General features: G+C 36.2%; 1 long non-coding RNA gene across 1 annotated transcript in view; it reads left to right on the top strand.

The window, feature by feature from the left end:
• The first annotated feature begins 1471 nt into the window (after window positions 1–1471).
• The window catches only part of LOC129472294 (uncharacterized), a 40701-nt gene continuing 21806 nt past the window's right edge, over window positions 1472–20366 (top strand). Inside the window, exon 1 of the long non-coding RNA XR_008653871.1 lies at window positions 1472–1568. This is a non-coding gene — a long non-coding RNA (uncharacterized lncRNA). The remainder of the gene's footprint in view (window positions 1569–20366) is intronic.

Consider the following 20366-nt stretch of genomic DNA (forward strand, 5'->3'; position numbering starts at 1 on the left):
AAATTTTTAAAATTTTTATGTGAATGAAACAGAAAGATTTTAAGGCTTGGAGGTAAATCTTCTAGCATATCAAAGTTTTAAAAAATAAAGTGCAGTTAATGCTCTTTTTTCAATGATGGTATGATGTGATTTAGTGTGTTGGAAGTCACACATTGACCCCAAATACATCCACATTAGACTGTATATGGTGTTCAAAATTCTGACATTTTTAACATAATTCTTTCAAGTTTTAGTGATATCTCTAGTTAAATTGCAAATAGTCTGCCTAAAGAAATAAGCTTATGCCAAAACTACTCATTAGCACATTAATATCATGGTTTCTCCCATACTGTCTAGCAAGACAGGGTTGAGAATAGTATTGTAAGTGACAGGAGAGGACCAATGGATGAGGTTCTAGTGCTTTTGAGCAGACATAATGGGCAGTCTGGATAAAACAAAGGCCAGAACTGGGCTGAAGAATACCTTCAGAATGAAGGAGGGCAACAGAAAGAGAGCAGAGACATGCAAAGAGAAGTCTGGCCAAGACGTAAAATTAGTTCATTTGCTTTCTTGATGTGGTCTAACACTTACTATGACCTGGCTAAGTGCCCTGTTGTATTATGGTATCTCCGAAGAGTTTTGAGAAAAATTCAGAGCCCTTGATTATTTTTCTGTCTACTACTTATATATAAGAGTGCTTTGAGGTCACAGTCAGAGGTGGACAAGATGTCAGAGCTGGACAAGCCCATAGGGTCCACTTACATAGAGTATGCTGAACTTGCAAGCATAAACAATGTCTAGGGGTGACCTCGTCCTCTTTGAAGATTCGGATTTTCCATCTGATATGGGTCCTGGAAATCTGTATTTCTGATAAATATTTCATGTGATTCTCATAATCTGTCAAGTTCAGAAAACACCAGTCATTCAACAGATCAGAAAACAGCCCTGGAGAGGAGAAGGAACACGCCCAAAATAACATCATGATGAGATTCTCGCTGAGTTAACTATCTAAAAATCCCAACTCAAAATGCATGTTCTATTCACTACCCTAAGCCCTTCCCAGCTGTGCTTTGATTTATCTAGTTATAAAACTGGCCCGATGCATTTTTCCCTTTTTTGTGATTTCTAATGTAAGCTGCAGCCCTGGATAAATCAGAAGAGAAGGGTGGGGAGGAAAGATTAGATTGCTCTGGTGTTAACCTTTTAATTAAATCAATGGCTTGTGCCTCTAATAAAGGGAGCATTGAAGAAGTGCAAAATGGAAGAGAACTACTATGACATATTAAATGCCCTCATTTGTGGGGAGCGCTGAAAGCATAAGTGCCAGGAAGCGGGAATTCGTCCATTTGGATGGAGGAGTCCAGAGGATAGAACTCTGTGGGGCTCTGGATTGTTAGAAACAATACACAGGCCTACAGATGCTTCTGTAGTGGCTCTGTTCATCCCCAGAGAACACCTATTAGCAAGTTGGAGCAGTCCCAGGAAAGCAAGCTGCCTTGTTATTAATGGCAAATGAACCGTGGATGATGCTGTCAGAGAGCCTCTCTCCATCTGACCCACGTTCTCCACTCCACATCATTCTGTTTACGGTATTGTTTTTGGAATTATATTCAGGCTGGGTAAGAAGTCTGCTTCCCTGGTTCTAGAAATGGCTGGTAGCCAAAGTGCTTTTGTATTGAGAACTAATTGGAGGTGAGGCGAGGTGATGCGGTCAGCTTTTGGAACTAGTGCAAAGGAAAATGTCTAGAGAACCTATTTTTAACTGCCTTGGCGCCTAAATTGACCACTGGAAGGGGGAGCTGCTCCGAGTGGTCGATAAGTAGATTCCTAATGTATCACACCTGAGACCAAGTTGGTGCCAGCCATTATGGACTTTATTATAGAAAGGGGATGTTTTTCACCATCATACAGTTCAGTTCCCTTTACCCACCCAACACTTCCTGTTTATGGAAGGCAACATGGCGCAGTATAAAAAATGGACGAGTTCAGGTGAGACAGTCTTGGGTTTGAATACCAGATCTGTTCGATTTTACATATGTGATTTATTACTTAAACTCCCTGGGCTTTATTGTTCTCATCTATCAATTGAGGATAATATTTTTTCCTGCTTTTTTAAATAGAAATTTCTTTAAATGAATATGTCATTTTCTAGCAGATAAAATTGTTAGCTTATACATTCTTTGAGCACATATTTCTTTCCTCAAGAGCCTCACTCATTCACTGCTGTAACCAGAATTCACTATGAGACTTGGTGGAGGAAATAAACTTAATATATGTTTAAGTGAATGGATGAATTAATAATTAAAAAATGACACTGGGTGCATTTAAAATCTCCACAAGTCCTTAATAGCCTACTTATTCTTGCAGTTAATGTCTCTAACATTTATTCAACTTTGGCTTTTTTTTTTTAACTTGTACTTCTTGAGCACAACCTATATGCCAAATCCTGTATGATTTGCTGAGGGAAACTTCAGATGAACAAATCACAATGCAGGCCCTCAAAAAGTAAGAGCCTCCATAGATTTACACTAAAATAAATAATAATTTAAATATAGGTGTTGCTTTTGATTGAGGTGAAAATAGAATTCTAGGGAAACACTAGAGTATGGCATTTATCCACACTGGGAACTCAGGTTGGTTTCTAGAAGTAAATCTAATATTGCCATAATGTACCAGATACAGGACTTTCAAGTATGTTCTGTGTGTGTGTGTGTGTGTGTGTATGCATGTGTGTCCATGTCTTAAGTATTAGAAATGCATGCCTCAGTATTTTCATACAAACTCAGTACATTCTGGGAGAGACAGAGATTGTGTACTTTGGATTGATGACTTCCTCAGCTGTCTTATTTGTTTCTTTGTAAGGGTTTGAACATGAGATCTGACCTTTTCTAGACATATGTCTTATCACTTAAACTCCCCGAGCTTTATTGTTTTCACCTATCAATTGAGGATATTATTTTTTTCTTGTTATACTAACAGAGGAAGGACTCAGAAGCTAGTAAGTTCATTAGTAAATCCTAGATATGCTTTTTTTCAGTGGTAGCTAAACTCCTGTAGAAGTTGAAATACATAGTTGAGAGTGGACATTTCTTCTAATTAATATAACTGATGATGGGAAAAGATGTGCCTGCTGTCCTAGAATGATGAGTGTGGTGGACAATCTCAAGGAGGTGAACACCAGAAAAGGGAATAATTAGATGTTACGCTTGGAAGTGCCCTTTTTCAGTTGTGTTGTAAAAATAGAGGCAGCTTGGAAGACACGTTATTTGACTCAACTGCATCCCCATCATGCCTCCCTAGCAACTGCACACAGTGCAGGCCAAAAATAATTTTCGATTGACTTGTATTTGATTTCGAGGTGGAACAGGGTATTATGAGCTCTGAGCTCAGGCTCAGGCCAAACTGAACTCCATCAGCAGATTTCTTAATAAAAAAGCAAGGTCCCTGCGGGAATTCTACGCTTCAGCCTTATATCTGGCAGTAGTACTTCAACTTCTGAGACACTCTCTTCCAACCAGCTGACGTCAGAGTTTCTTGGAATGTAGTCTGTGTCTTTTGGGTAAAGCAGTATTCCTGTGCTGAGGTGGGACCTAACTCTTTAACTGCATTCAGAGCATAAATCAGATGAGATTGACAGGTATTTTAGAAAAACCTGGTATAATCTTTAACTGCTAACTCTCCTCCCAGTAAGGATACTGTTAAAGCAAACTAAATATGGCCTGAGAAGGACTCTGTGCTTCTATATTTGAGTCCTTCTGGGTGAACTGTAACCTAACTTAACAGGTAGAAAAGATTAAAAATCTAGCTTAGGAGTATGCACCTGTAACAATAGCTGAGTGTTGGCCAATCCCAGCCGCCGTACTTCAACCACTCAAACACTGCTGAGTGTTCAAACTGTGTTCAAATAAGACAACCACCAACCTGTAACCAATCCAGCTGTTTCTGTACCTCACTTCTGATTTCTGTACATCACTTTCTTTTTTTTGTCTATAAATTTGTTCTGACCATGAGGCACCCCTGGAGTCTCTCTGAATCAGCCGTGATTCTGGGGACTGCCCAATTCATGAATTATTCATTGCTAAATTAAGCTCCTTTAAATTTAATTCAGGCGAAGCTTTGTTTTTTAACAATATGAATGAAAGACAAAGCAGCTCTGAGCCTAGTACATAGAAGACATCCAGTAAGTGCGAAACATGCCCAACTTCCTCTGCGTGTATTTTAGGCAGACATTTTAGTTGGCAAAATATTTGGTTTCCAAAATTCAAATAATATGGTTATGTTCCTGTTACCTAACACAACACACATCCCAACCCTTATGCTTCCTCTAAAATCCACCCATAATCCATGTTACCTGGGAGGCTTGGGAGTTATCTGATCATCACTTTGGACATAGGAATGGCATGTGAAAAGTTACAGTGGTCACACATGTGGAACACATTTAGGGAACTAATGTGGCACCTACTGTTGGCAAGAAGTTGGACAAAATATCTGATAAATAGATTGCTGCCAGACCATGGACAGCCTTGAGCATAGGACAGAAGGGATATATATGATAATATTAATTGAGTTTTTGTTGGGACTCTAGTATGGCATATGACAAACAGTATGCATGTGTCGTGGCCCTCACTGTCCCTACACGATTTGTTGTGTCCCCCTTTTTCTGCTAGGAAAGATGAAACTCAGAGTCTATAAATAACTTTCTCTCAGTCACAGAGTGAAGAAATGGCAGAACTTGGATGTGAATTCATTTCTAACTGAATCAATGTCTATATTTTTAACGAAACATCTATTTTAGGTCCTTGAGCAAAGGGTAGATCTAATACTAGGCATAGGTGAGATGTTAGAAATGCTTGTTTTTTACCACTCTCCTATTTTTTCTGTCTTTTGCTAATCCTGTTCTTGTCATATTAAAATCTTTCTCTACTAGGTTGTTCTGTTCCCAAAGGAAATTACTCTCCTCTGGCTGTCACTGTTTATAAGCGCGTGTGCCAATAATGACTCATGTATCAAAGAGCACCCCATCCAAAAGAAGTTGTAATTTTAATGGGTGAGGCAAAAATGCCTTAAAGACATATTTTGAAATAAAGTGTCAAACGTGTGTTCTTAATAAATAGGATAGGTAGAATCAGATAGAGTTTCAGATGGGGGCAGGGAGGAAGTATTTTTTCTCAGTGGTCCTCAAATCACATTCTACTGGACACCTCTTAATGACTGATACTTGATTAAGGCTTATTTTAAAAAAGTCATTCATTCGTTCAATATATGGCCATTAGCAAAACTCTATGCCAGGAATGACAGCAGCATTGGGGATACAGAAAAGAAAGGTATAGTCACTTTCCTCGAAGAGCACACCATCAAATGAGAGAGGCTGTCAAGCACACAGGAGATTAGAGCACAGGGCAATGGGTCAAGTGATAACACAAAGTGGTGTAAGGGCATGGAAGGAATCTTTTAAGTCAAGTCAGACTGTGAGGTCAAGGTCTACTTCATGCCTCTTCTCAAAAAGCAAAATTTAAGCTAAGTGGAAAAATTCATAGAAAATGGCTTGAAATAAAAGTAAGGGATTTTAAAAGGAAAAATATATTGTCCTAACTCTGGAGGCCCTCTCAGTCTACCAAGGTGCCCAGTAAATGCTTAACCCAAATTATATAATTCTTTAAACACTGAAACAAATATTGCTACTTTCTTTACGGCAGTGTTATCATCTCTTCATGGGTCATAACTTGTATCAAGGTGAGAATGTTCAGGATCCCGTGGCATTGTGCTGCCCAATATAGTAGCCTTCTGACATATGTGGTTCTTGACCATTTGAAATGTGGTTGATGTGACTGAGAAACCGAATTTTTAATTGAATTGTAATGTGACATAACTATAAAATATATACTGAGTTTTGAAAACCTAGTCTGAAAAAGCAAATTTGAGCTATCTCATTTTTTGGTTTATTATGTCTGTTGACTACATGGGAAGGGCATATTGGGTCAAATGCAAAGTAACATTTTAAAAAGTGGGAGAAAGAGCATCCCATGAAGAGGGACTAGCACATGCAAAGAAAAGGAAGCGTGGGAGAGCAAGGCACATACAGTAAATTTCTTAGCTCAGCTGCTGTAACAACATACTAGAGATACTGGGTGGCTTAAACAGAAGAAACGTATTCCTCACAGTTCTAAGGGCTGAGAAGTCCAAGATTCAAGGTGCTGGCTGTTTTGATTTCTGATGAGTGTCCAATTCCTGGCTTGTAGTTAAACACTTTCGCATGGAGAAGAGAGGCGAAAAGAGAGAAACATGCTCTCTCAGGTCTCTCCTAAGGGCATTAATGCTATCACGAGGGCTCACCCGCAGGACCTAATTACCTCCTAAAAGACCCATCTCTAAATACCGTCATGTTGAGGATTAAGGTTTCAAAATATGCATTTAGGGTCACAATGTTCAGTCTATATCAGGTAATTACAAATCATTCATTACAGCTAGAGTGATGGACACACATACAGGAATATCAGAAAGAGGAAAACGGAGACATTGAGAGGAGCTCAGTCAAAAGGGGGTTGTTAGTGTCTATTTAAGGAAACTGAAAGACAGGCAAATGACAGAAATATTGTGGATTTTGTTTCAGAGCACCACAATAAAGCAAGTTACATGAAAATTTTGTTTTCCTAATGCAAATTTAAGTGATGTTTACACCATACTGTAGTCCATTAAGCGTGGAGCAGCATTATGTCTAAAAAGCAGCATATACACCTTAATTTGAAAGTATTACCAAAAACTGCTGTTGAAAATTGTGTTGCTATAAACATGCATGTGCAAGTATCTTTCAATCAGTGAGTGAATAAAGAAAATGCAGTATATATATATATATATATATATATATATATATATATACACCATGGAATACTACTCAGCCATAAAAAGGAGTGAAATAGTGGCATTTACAGCAACCTGGATGGAATTGGAGACTATTATTCTAAATGAAGTAACTGAGGAATGAAAAACCAAACATCATATGTTCTTACTCATAGGTGGGAATTAAACTATGAGGATGCAAAGGCATAGGAATGATACATTGGACTTTGGGGACTCAAGAGAAAAAGCAGGAAGGGGGTGAGGGATAAAAGACTACACATTGGGTACAATGTACACTGCTTAGTTGATGCGTGCACCAAAATCTCAGAAATCGCCACCGAAAGACTTATTCATGTAACCAAACACCACCTGCTACCTAAAACCTATTGAAATAAAATATAAAGTTTTAAAAAGAAAATAAATAAATAAAATGATAATTCCTCACTATCATCAAATATTTGGTCAAGTTTACCCTTCCCCATGAATCTCATAATGATTTGAAATCTTCTTAACACAAAGAACTGATAAGTGTTTGTGGTGACAGACATCTCGATTATCCTGATTTGATCATTAAGCATTGTATGCATGTATCAAAATATCATATGCACCACATAAAAATGTACAATTATTATGCACCAGTACAAACAAACGACAACAAAAAAGAAATGCTCTAGGAACTGGAGATACAGAGATGAGTAATGCACGGCCCTCGCCCTCAAGGAGTTAATCATCTAGTGAATAGAACAATCATATATCAGAAGATTACAATTTGGTAAGGGCAACAGTGCATCACGGAGTGCAGAGGAATTGATGTCTGAGATAAGTTTTAAAGGATGGTTAGGCATTGAGAGAGAGTGGGGTTGGAGAAGGCCACTGTGGGCAGAGGGAAAGGCATGAAGAAAGGTACAGAGGAAAGAGATATATGAAAAATAAATAAAAGTATTACTAAAATTAAAATATGTTAATGATCATCTGAGTCTTCATGGAGTCCTAACCCTTGGGCTGGCAGAGTCTTAACTCAATTTTGATGGCTGCTGACTGATAAGAGCTGTAGTTGCCAAGGGCTTTGCCATTGCATATACAGAGCATAAGCAGAAGAAATGTAGCCTAATTCTTAAGGGCCCTAGAATTTTGGAATGGTAAATGATCTGTTGCTTCACCAGCTGCATTAACCATGAACACGAGAGTCAACTTGTCCTTTTGAAGCTTTGAATCCAGGAATTTACTTATCCTTTCTAGCTATGAAAGTCTTAGATGGCATCTTCTTCCAATAAAAGGCTGTTTTATCTACATGGAAAATCTGTTGTTTAATGCAGCCACCTTTGTTAATTATCTTAGCTAATCACCTGGTAACTTGCTGCAGATTTTCCATCAGCATTTTCTGCTTCCTCTTGCACTTTTATGTTGTGAAGACAATTTATTTCCTTATATCTCATGAACCAACCTCTGCCAGTTTAAACTTTTCTTCTGCAGCTTCCTCGCCTCTCCTAGTGTTCAAAGAATTGAAGAGAACTAGGGCTTTGCTCTGGATTAGGCTTTGACTTGAGAAAATGTAGGTAGTTTGATCTTCTATCCAGACCACTAAATCTATCTCTGTTTCAGCAATATGGCTATTTGGCTTTCTTATCATTTGTACGTTTAGGGAAGTGGCATTTTTAATTTTGTTCAATCACTTTTTCTCTGCATTCACCACTTAGGTGTTTGGCACAAGAGACCTAATTTTCAGTTTATCTCAGCTTTTGACATGTCTTCCTCACTAAGCTTAATCATTTCTAGCTTTTGATTTAAAGTGAGTAATGTGCCACTCTTCCTTTCACTTGAACACTATAGGCCATTGTAGGGTAACTAATTGGCCTAATTTCCCTATTATTGTGTCTCAGGTTACAGGGAGGACTGAGCAGAGGGAGAGAGATGAGAAGACGGCTGGTTAGTAGAACAATAAGGACACATGCAACATTTATCAATTAAGCTCACTATCTTATTGGCATGTGGTTCACGGTGTCCCAAAATAATTACAATAATAATTTCAAAGATTACTGGTTATAGATCACCATAATAGATATAATAATAATGAAAAAGTTTGAAATATTGCCAGAATTATCCAAATGTGACAGACGCCAAGTGAGTACACGCCGTTGGAAAAAAACGGCACCAACAGAATTGCTAAATTTAGGTGGTTGTCACAAATCTTCACTTTGTGAAAAAAAAAAAGCAATATCTTTGAGGTACAATAAAGTGAAGTGCAATAAAACAAGCCATGCCTTTATCTAGACCCTGAAGGCCGTGGCTTCACTGGAGAATATGAAACAGTTTCTGAAGTAAAAATTCACAGGCAACGTTTTCATTTAAAGGCATGACAAATGCAGGTTTTAGTGATAGTGATCCATTGGGTAGTACTCTTAAATACCTAAATACTCTTTGAGAACACTTCACACATTGTAACTGCTAGGTAAGTAATTGGCAACTGATTATAGATTTTTTTTTTTCTTCCAAAGAAAGGATACTGTAGTGCACTTACAGCTACCAGTCTCTCCTCCTATCCTTAGAACTCTACTCACAGGCAGAAAACACAATCAAGGAGCTAAATTTATTGGTTAGAGATGCTGTCAAAAGGAGCATCTCTAAGTCATTGGAAGTGACTTGTAATTATCACCAATGTCCACGAGGTGGCAAACAGCCGTGGATCCTGGTCTAACTGGGTCAGCTCCCTATTCAGGCTACTGTCTCCTCAGTGAAAAGGTCTTAGAAATTCTCGTACGTTGCCTCGTTGTTCTCATTAGTTTCAAAGAACTTCTTGGTTTCTGCCTCAATTTTGTTATTTACCCAGGAGTCATTCAGGAGCAGATTGTTCAATTTCCATGAAGTTGTGTGGTTTTGTGTGAGTTTCTTAATCCTAAATTTCAATTTGATCGTACTGTGGTCTGAGAGATGGTTTGCTATGATTTCAGTTCTTTTGCATTTGCTGAGGAGTATTTTACTTCCAATTATGTGATCGATTTTAGAATAAGTGCCATGTGGAGCTGAGAAGAATGTATATTATGTTGATTTGGGGTAGATAATTCTGTAGACTTCTACTAGTTCCACTTGATCCAGAGCTGAGTTCAAGTCCTGGATATGCTTGTTAATTTTCTGTCTCATAGATCAGTCTAATACTGACAGTAGGGTGACAAACTCTCCCACTATTATTGTGTGGGAGTCTAAGTCTCTTTGGAGGTCTCTAAGAACTTGTTTTACGAATCTGCATACTCCTCTATTGGGTGCATGTCTACTTAGAATAGTTAGCTCTTCTGGTTGAATTGTTCCCTTTACCTTTATGGAATGCCCTTCTTTTTTTTGATCTTTGTTGGTTTAATGTCTGTTTTGTCAGAGGCTAGGTTTGCAACCCCTGGGTTATTTTATTATTATTATTATTATTTTTTATTTTTTGCTTTCCATTTGCTTGGTAAATTTTCCTCCATCCCTTTATTTTGAGTCTGTGTGTGTCTTTACACATAAGATGGGTCTCCTGACTACAGCACACTGATGGGTCTTGACTCCTTATCCAATTTGCCAGTCTGTGTCTTTTAATTGGGGCATTTAGCCCATTTACATTTAAGGTTAGTATTGTTATGTATTAATTTGATTCTGTCATCATGATGCTATTTGGTTATTTTGCACACTGGTTGATGCAGTTTCTTCATAGTGTCATTGGTCTTTATATTTTGGTGTGTTTTTGCAGTTGCTGGTACTGGTTTTTCCTTTCCATATTTAGTACTTCTTTCAGGAACTCTTGCAGGGAAGGCCTGGTGGTGACAAAATCCGTCAGTATTTGCTTGTTTGTGGCAGTGCAATTTTCAACTGCATTTTTTGTAATACTTTTAAGGTATATAAACTGGTTTTTAGACATAATGCTGCTCCACACTTAATGGAATACACTATACTGTAAACATTACACATTATGGTGTAAATTTGGATTGGGAAAACAAAAACATTTATGTAACTTGCTTTATTGTGGTGCTCTGAAACGAAACCCATATTATCTCTGTCATTTTCCTGTCTCTCCATTTTCTTAAACAGACCCTAGTAGCCTCCTTTTGACTGAGCCCCTCTCCATGTCTCCATTGCTTGAAGTCACCTGCAACTCCTCCTGTAGTTGTTTCTCAATATCTTTATTTTATTTTTTCTTTAGGAAATGTTGAGGAGATAGGGGAGGTTTAGGCTGGAAAGCTACGGATTCTAAAGTTCTTCTCATAAAAAATTGTTGTTCTGGACTCTCCTTGGAAGTTCACATTTATCTTTTCCAATCTGTTTTATTGTGTGATAACCTATTCTTTTCAAAATATTTTTCAAAATCTCAAATAAAAATCAACTCCACGTGAAGCTGTTTGAGATCATCCATAAATGCATTTGTGTGGTGAACAGAAGCTCATGTGCTGGATTTGGCCAAGCCTGGATTCAAATTCCACCTCCAATACCTGTGGTCCCTGACACCTGACATCTGGCCTCACTTAGAGTGTGCTTTTTCCTCCCAACCAATATAGGAGTAAACCTGAGGGAATAGTATGTTCTCATTTCACATTTGACTCATGTGACATTAGAGCAAAATATTTAAAAGGGAAGAAAATAGGAGAGCTTTATTTTTGCAAGTATAAAGAAGGTATGACATCACACCTCCCAAGACATTTTCTTTTTTTTAGGATAAAAAAAAATAAACAGGATACATGTATAGAATGTGCAGGTTTGTTACATAGGTATATGTGTGCCATGGTGGTTTGCTGCACCTATTGATCCGTCCTCTAAGTTCCCTCCCCTCACCCTTCACCCCCCAACAGGCCCTGGTGTGTGTTGTCCCCCTCTCTGTGTCTATGTGTTGTAGCAAAATGGTATGGATTCTAGTCCTGCATCGATTAGAAATTGGCTGTTTGACTTAGTCTAGCCACTTGTTTTCCCTGGTCCTCAGTTTACTTATCTGTATAGTGAAGATATTGGAGAACCACTAATTTTAATTCTTCTTCAATGAGCACTAATTAAGAGCCAGATTCTGTGCTAAATGATTTGTGGCAATATCTCCCTTCTCAACAACCACCTTATGAGACAGGCAGTCATTTACTCCCATATTGGTTGTGAGGAAACAGCACACTCTAGGTGAGGCCAGATGTCAGATTTCAGGGATGGCAGGTATTGGAGGCAGGATTTGGATCCAGGCTTGGCCAACTCCAGAGTCTGAATTTATGCATTTATGGATGATGTCAAAACAGCTATTTTCTCTAATAAAGATAATAGGAAATTTGAAAGACTTATTAGAAAGTGGTAGAATTGCAGAGCTGTAAGTTGAATGGAACTAAAAATAACTTATTTGCTTTGAACAATTATATAAGTTTCTGATTGGGACTGCAATAAATTACCACAGACTTAGTGGCTAAAAACAACACAAATTTACTGTTCTAAAATAATTATTATTAAAATTTACAATATTTTTATGAAAATAAATGCACTATTTAAATGTTTTTCTGATACTCAAATGTCTGAAATGGATCTCAGTGGGCTAAAATCAAGGTGTCAACAGGGCTCTCAGGGAGATTCCACTTCCTGCTTTTTCAGCTTTTAGAGGCCTCCTGCATCCCTTTGTTTATGGCCCCTTCCATCATCATCAAAGTCAAAAGCAAAGTAGCTTCCAGATTCTCTCCGTGTCTGACACTGACTCTCCTGCCTCCCTCTTTTGCTTATATGGAGGGCCCCTTGTCATTCCATGGGAACATCCAGATAGTCCAGGATAGTCTCAAAGTCCCTAACATCTGTAAACTCCTTTTGTCAGGTATAGTGGCATAGTCATAGGTGCTGGAGATTAGGATGTGACAGGCTATTATTCAGCTTACCACTATAGCTAACATGCATTGCTTTCTTACTGTGCTTCAGGCACTGTTCTAACCACTTTACATTAAATGTTCTCTTCCAAACAGTTCAGTAAGTCTGTTACTACCAGTTCCTTTTTAAAGATGAAGACCCTGAGGCTCAGGGATTTTGCATAATGGTTCAAGATCATCAGCTAGTAAGGAAGATAGTCGTTTCTCCAGAGCCTTTGCTGTTATTATTTTATATACAATAGGGTCTCTGCAGTAAGAATTATGGGTGCTTTCACAGGTGCATTCAGTGTGCCAATATCTTTATAGTTAGGACTGCCATTTTCAATTTACCTTAGGCCTTCAGGCCCTCTTAGAAGCAGCTAAAACTATATCATAGCACTGGAAAATTACACCTTTGGCAATCTCCAGATACCCTGATACTGTGCTCTGCAGAGACTCAAATTTTCACACAAGATGCTATGATCACTAGCTAAAAAAAAGTTTTTCACTAATGGATATACTTTTGCCTCTTTGTCTACTATGTCTACTATAACTCAGTTTTGTGGGGTTTTAATCTTTCCATTATAAACTTTTAAATAAAGATACAATGAAATTGACATGTTGTTGTTTTTTTTTTTTCGCTGTGTAGTTCCATGAGTTTTAACAAATGTATAGATTTGTGTAACCACTTCCACAATTGTGGTGGTTCTACCTCCCCCAGAACTCCTTGTAGTCCCCTTTGTTGCCACCTACCCCCAAGTCCTAAGGCTGGCAGCTACTCATCTTATCCATAGTTTTACCTTTCTAAGATTGCCATGTATATGGATTCACACAGTAGTTAATCTTTTGAAACTTTTCTTCCATACTGCACAGTTTCACTGAGATCCATATTTTGCACTAATCAATTGTTTGATTGATTGCAGAATAGTATGTCACTGTGAGTGTCCCACAGCATGTTCCCCCATTCAACTGTTGGTGCACATTTGGTTGGTTTGTAGTCTTCAGAGATTATGAAGGAAGAGCTATAAATAGTCACATGCACTTTCTTGGGTAAACAGAAGGTTTTATTTTAATTGGAAAATTCTTGAGAATAGTATTGTTGTTATATAGTAAATATATGTTTAACTTTATTGTAAAAATTGCCCAACTACTGTCCAGAGAGGCTGTACAATTTTGCATTCCCACCAGCAATATATGAGAATTCTAGCTGGATGTAGAATTCTAGTTCTGAGAATTCTAAAGCCTCAGAGCCAGTACTTGTTTTATTATCAGCTTTTTGTTTTTCTTTTTAGTTACTTCAATAGATATGGAGTGACATATCATATTTTTATCTTGCATAACTTCTAATTTTTCAGTTTTCTAATGGCTGGCGATGTTGAATTTCTTTGTATGTGCTTATTTGCCATCAGTATATATACTTTGATAAAGTGTCTGATCTTTATGAACAATTTGTTTTTTTTCTTTTTCTACTGTTGAGTATGAAGAGTTTTTTATATTTCTAGATACTAGTCCTTTCTCAGATATAAGATTTAGAAAGAATGTTTTCAAATCTGTACCTTGTATTTTTATACCCTTAATAGCATCTTTCACAGATCAATTTTAAAACATTTTTGATAAATTCTTAGCTATGGTATCATAGCTAAGAATTATTTGCCTACTCAAGGTCACAGATGTTTCCTGTGCCTACCTCAAATACTTTATTCTAAAAGTTGTATATCTCTACATTTTACATAGAGATCTTTATTGAATTATTTTTGAATAAGTTATAGGTTTAGGGCATGGTTCAGTTTTGCATATGAATATCCAATTGTTTCAATACATTTGCTGAAAAGCCTGTGCTCTGTGCATTAAATTTCTTTAGCACCTTTGTCAAAAATCAGTTAGGCTTATTTGTGTGGATCTACTTCTGTATTCTCCCTTCTCTCCCATTGATATATGTGCCTATCTCTACACCAATACCGTGCTGTATCCATTACCCTGGTTATATAGTAAGTCTTAAAAAGCAGAAAATGCAACTCCTCAAGATTTATTCATTTATTTTTTCCAAAATTGTTTTGGCTATTCCAGTCCTTTCGGTTTTCAAGTAAATTTTATAATCAACTCATCTGTAACTACAAAAACATCCTGCTGAAATTCTCATTGTATTTGTATTAAAATTACAGATCCGTTTGGAAGTAATTGACATCTTAAGTGTATTTTTTCTTCTAATCTATGAATACAATATAACTCTCTATTTATTTATAAATTATTTGATTTATCTCATCAGCATTTTGTAGTTTTTAGAACATAAGTTCTTTATATTTTTTGTTAGATTTATGACAAAGCTTTTTACTTTTAAGCTATTCTAAATATTGTTTTTAAAATTTTATATTTCCAGGTTTTCTTTGCTAATATATAGAAATAAAAATTGATTTTTCTGTTTAGCTTACATCTTGAGACCTTGTTAAACTCATTTATTAGTTCTAGCATCTCTTTTTGTAGACTCCTTACAATTTTCCACTTAGACAATCACATTGTTTGTAAATAGGGACAGTTGTGTTTCTTCTTTTAATTACTTGTTCCTTTTTGCCTGTTGTCACTTACTATTTTGTATTATGGTGAATAGAAATAGTAAGAGTTGAAATCCTATCATTTTCCTCCATCTTAGGAGGCAAACATTCCATCTGCTATCATTCAGTAAAATGTTTTAGATTTTTGTTGACATCATTTTCCAGGTGGAGATAGGTTCTTCATATTCCTAGTTTGATAAGAAGTTTTTTATTTTATTTTGCTTGTTTCAAATCATGACTGTGAGTTGAACACTGTCAAATACATTTTCTGAATGAATTAATATGACCACACTGTTTTTCTTATTTGTCTGTTATAACGTGATATTTTATACTGAGTGGTTTTGAATAATGAACTAACTTTGCAATCCTTGGGTAAACCGCATTTAGGCACTATGTGTTGTATATATTGTGCATTCCATTTTTCAATATTTAGTTGTGAATTTGCATATCTATGATCATGATGGGTGTTGCTCTATCGTTTTCTTAGACTATCTTGTCTGGTTTTGGTATCAAATAATCTGTGACATTTTAAAATGATTTAGAGAATGTTACGTCCTCTGATTTTCTGGGAGAGATTGTGAAGGATTGTTATTATATATTATTTCAATATTGGTAGAATTTTTCAGTGAACCATCTAGACCTAGAGTTTTCTTTAGATGAAAATTTTTAACTAGATATTTAATTTTTTTAATATGTGTAGGACTATTTAGTTTTTCTATTTTTATTTATTAATTCATGGTTGTTTGAGTCTTTCAAGGAATTGGTTCATTTCATATAAATTTCCCTATTTAGGGTAGAGTGGAATGTCATTTCAAAGTCATTTAATTTTCCCATTTCTATTCCCAAAATTGTAATTTGTGTCTTTCCATTTTTGTTTTCTTTGTTTTATTGATATTTATTTTTATTTTTATTATTTTGTTCCTATTTCTATTATTTCATTTATTTCTTACTTCTGTATGCTTTGGGTTCATTTTGCTCTTCTTTCTCTAATTTCCTAAGGTGGAAAGTTATATGCTTATTCATTTTTAATATAATAATATATACTATAAATATCCCTCTAAGAACTGTTTTAGTATCATCACAGAAATGTTAGTACAGGTTGATTATACCTAATTAAAAAAATCTAAACTCTGAAATGCTCCAAAATGCAAAACATTTTGAGCATCAACATGATGCTGAAAGAAAACGCATATTAGAACAATTTAGATTTCAGGCTTTTGGATTGAAGATTATCAACTGGGAAAGTATAATGCAAATATTTCAAACAAACAAACACTGAAATCCAAAACACTTTTGGTTCCAAGCATTTTGGGTAAGGAATACCCAATCTGTAAGTTACATTTTCATTTTTGTTCAATTCAAAATATTTCCTAATCTCCTTTCAGACTTCCTCCTTGACTGATGTATTGTTTTATTTTCAAATATTTGGAGAGTTACCATTGTTCTTTCTGTTATTAATATCTAGCTTAATTTTATTATAATCAGGCAACATACTTGAACTATTATTTCAAATATTTTAAGCTTATTAAGGATAGTTTTATAGCCAAGAATAAAGTTTATGTTTGTGAAGATTTTATATACACTTGGAAATAACTTGTGTTTTGCTATAAATCTATGGAGTGTTTTATAAATGTCAATTACATTTCATTTGTTTGATAGTGTTTTTCAGTTCTTACAGATCCTTCTTCATATTCTGTTTACTTGCTCTATTAATGAAAGAAGATTGATGCCTCCAGCTATATTTGTGGATTTGTCCATTTTTCTTTTAGTTTTTGCTTTATGCATTTTGAAGCCTTCTTATTGCCATTTGGGATGAGCATGCCTGTTTGCTGAATTTCTATTATTATGTAATATGTCTTTTTATCCCTATACTTTTCCTTACTCTGAAGTATAATTTGCTTAACACTAATGTTGCAACTCCATGTTCTCTGTGTCTGAGATTTTGTTCTATATGCAAGCTAACAGTTAGCCTATCAGGGTTCCATGGATGTTGATGGAGCACACTAAATTCTTGAGTCTGAGACAAAGGACAATTTATGTCTCACAGAAATAGCAGTATCTATATACTCAGCATTTTTTGCATCAGCTTCCCAAGCCCCAATTCCTACAGGGAAATATGAATGAGAAAAGATGACTTAGGTATAAGAAGTGGTTATTTATAGTTGAGAAAATCTGAGCTTAGTGTACCCATATCTTTTAAAATAGGCAGTAATATGCCTGCCCTTTTGTTCAAAAGATGTTAAAATATGGTATTATTTGCTTTCTCTTTGTTTCCTCTGTTTCTTTTTCTTATTTTCATGTCTTATTTTGTATTATTATAACATTATTTAACATTTCTTTTTTATTTAACTGTTACATTTTTACTGTATCTCTTTGTGTGCTTTCTAAGTGGTTGCTCTTAAAATTATAATTTAAATATTTAGTGTTTTATAATCTATTTGGAATTAATATTTTATCACTTCAAGTGAAATGTAGATGAATGAAGAAACATTACCATTACAGAGATTGTTTTATTCTTCTCTCTTTATGGTGTATTTGCCATTTGTATTGTCTACATATATTGAAAACTCCATCAGACAATGGTGTAATTTTTGCTTACATATTTTTTAAAAAACTCAAGTAGAGAAAACTAGCCTACTTATATTTAAATATTTATTTCACATTTTAATCACTCTTTGCTTCATTCTGGAAGTTCCAAGTATCCACTGAATATAATTTCCCTTCTATTTCAATTACTTCCTTTACCATTTCTGTTAGAGAAGGTCTGCTGCTGAAAAATTTTATCGGTTTGCCTTTATCCAAGAATATATTAACTGTACCTTCATTTCTGCAGAATGGTCTGGTGGATTCTCAGTTGACAGTTCTTTACTTTCAGCACTTTATAAATTATATTTCACTGTTTTCTGCCCTTCCTGATTTTTGTTGAGAAATCCATAACAATTTGAATTGTTGTTCCCTTATAAGTGATGTTTGCTTTTCTTAGCTTTTTTTAATACATTTCTCCTCTCTTTTTTTATTATGTCATTAGCAGTTTGATTATGATGAATCAGAGCATGAATATTTTTGAACTTGTCTTGTTTAGGGTTCATTGCGGTTCTTGAATCATTTAACTTATATATTTCCCCAATTGTTTTTCATCGATTATTCTTTTATTTTTCCTGTATATGACCTTCCTTCTTTCATTCTGATAATCTATGATATGAATGTTAAATCTTCCATTTCATATCACAGGTCTTGGAGTCCCTTTTAATTTTTTCATTATTTTTTATTTTTATTTTTTTTTACATTTTCCAGATTAGATAAATCCTATTGATGTATCCTCATCATGCTTAGGTTTTTTCTCTGCTATCTCCATCTATTATCAAGCTCACCTAGTGCCTTTTTTTGTGTGGTAATTTTGGTATTATGTTTTTTATTTATAAGTCTTTCATTTTAAAAAGTTTTTTTTTTTTTTTTTGAGACGGAGCCTCCCTCTGTCGCCCAGGCTGGAGTGCAGTGGCGCAGTCTCGGCTCACCGCAAGCTCCACCTCCCGGGTTTGCGCCATTCTCCTGCCTCAGCCTCCCGAGTAGCTGGGACTACAGGTGCTCACCACCATGCCTGGCTAATTTTTTGTATTTTTAGTAGGGACGGGGTTTCACCTTGTTAGCCAGGATGGTCTCGATCTCCTGACCTCGTGATCCGCCCGTCTAAGATTTTTTATCTTTTTTTCTGAGATCTATCTTTTTTTTTGTATCAAAAGTATTTTTCCCTAGTTCTTGGATCATGTTAATAATAGTTGCTTTAAAAATCCATGTCTGATAATACCAACAGCTCTATTATCTCAGGAGTGACATCAATTGATTTTCTGTCTGCTTATAAAATGTCATGATTTTCATGCTCCTTCACGTTGAGAAGTTATAGATTATATCTGGACATGTTGGGTACTATGTTATGAATCTCAGAGTCTTGTTAAGAATGTTGACCTTGGGAGGCCGAGGAGGGCGGATCATGAGTTCAGGAGATCGAAGACCATCCTGGCTAACACGGTGAAACCCCATCTCTACTAAAACATACAAAAAAATAATTTAGCCCGGCTTGATGGCCGGCGCCTGTAGTCCCAGCTACTCGGGAGGCTGAGGCAGGAGAATGAAGTGAACCTGGGAGGCGGAGCTTGCAGTGAGCCGAGATCATGCCACTGCATTCCAGCCTGGGCAACAGCGAGACTCTGTCTCAAAAAAAAAAAAAATAGAATATTGACCTTTATGTTTTAGGAGACAAGTGACCACAGTGTGTTCACCAGCCAAGTTTTACACACCTGAGGGCCATGGATCCAATGCCAATCAGTTTTTAAAGGTTTTGCTGTGCTTTAAGATCTTTCCTGAGTTCACTACTCAACGGCCAGCATGGGATGTGGGTGAAGGCCAGTGCTTTAATTTGGTTCTCAAGGTATTTGATATGCTGTTTAAATTCATGCGTGCACAGATTTGGGATGAGCTCAGAAGTTTATGTATACTCTATGGGATTATTTTCTTATATTCAGAGAGATCCCTTCTTTCTGTAATTGTCCTGACATTTTTTGAACCCAAGGGATTCTCTTAGGTTTTTTTTTTTTTTTTTTTGATAGCATCTTGGTCTGTCACCGAGGCTGGAGAGCAGTGGTGCGATCATAGCTCACTGCAGCCTCCACCCTCTGGTCTCAAGCAATCCTCCCATCTTGGTTTCCCGAAGTATTGGAATTACAGGCATGAATCACTGTGCCCAACTTCTTTCTGATCTGACAACAAAACCAGGGCTTTAGTTCTGTGTTCTACCATAAACTTCCTGTGACTGTACCTTTCTCTGGAGCCATATGGCAAGAAGGTAAGAAGGAAGGAAAATATGAGTATTTCCTCATACTTTTGAGACCACAAATACTTATTTCCTGAAATTTTGGGTGTCTTCCCCATTGCTTCTGCTTCTGTGCCACTGTGACATTGCTAGGGGGCAGGATTAGTAGAGAATAATGATAGCAAAAACAAAATTAAGGAATTTTCTTCTATTATATCTGCCCCATAAATGCTCCCTTTCCCATCATTTGTATGAGAAACAGAGGGATTCCTTTGAAGTTCTTTCTGTCTAAACCCGGTGCTCACGTCTGAATATTGTGCTATTTTATGAGTCCAAGCTAAGAATAACCAAAGGAAAATAAAAATGGGTATG

This window comes from Symphalangus syndactylus, chromosome 22, assembly GCF_028878055.3.
Source record: "Symphalangus syndactylus isolate Jambi chromosome 22, NHGRI_mSymSyn1-v2.1_pri, whole genome shotgun sequence".
In the NCBI taxonomy this organism is placed as follows: domain Eukaryota; kingdom Metazoa; phylum Chordata; class Mammalia; order Primates; family Hylobatidae; genus Symphalangus; species Symphalangus syndactylus.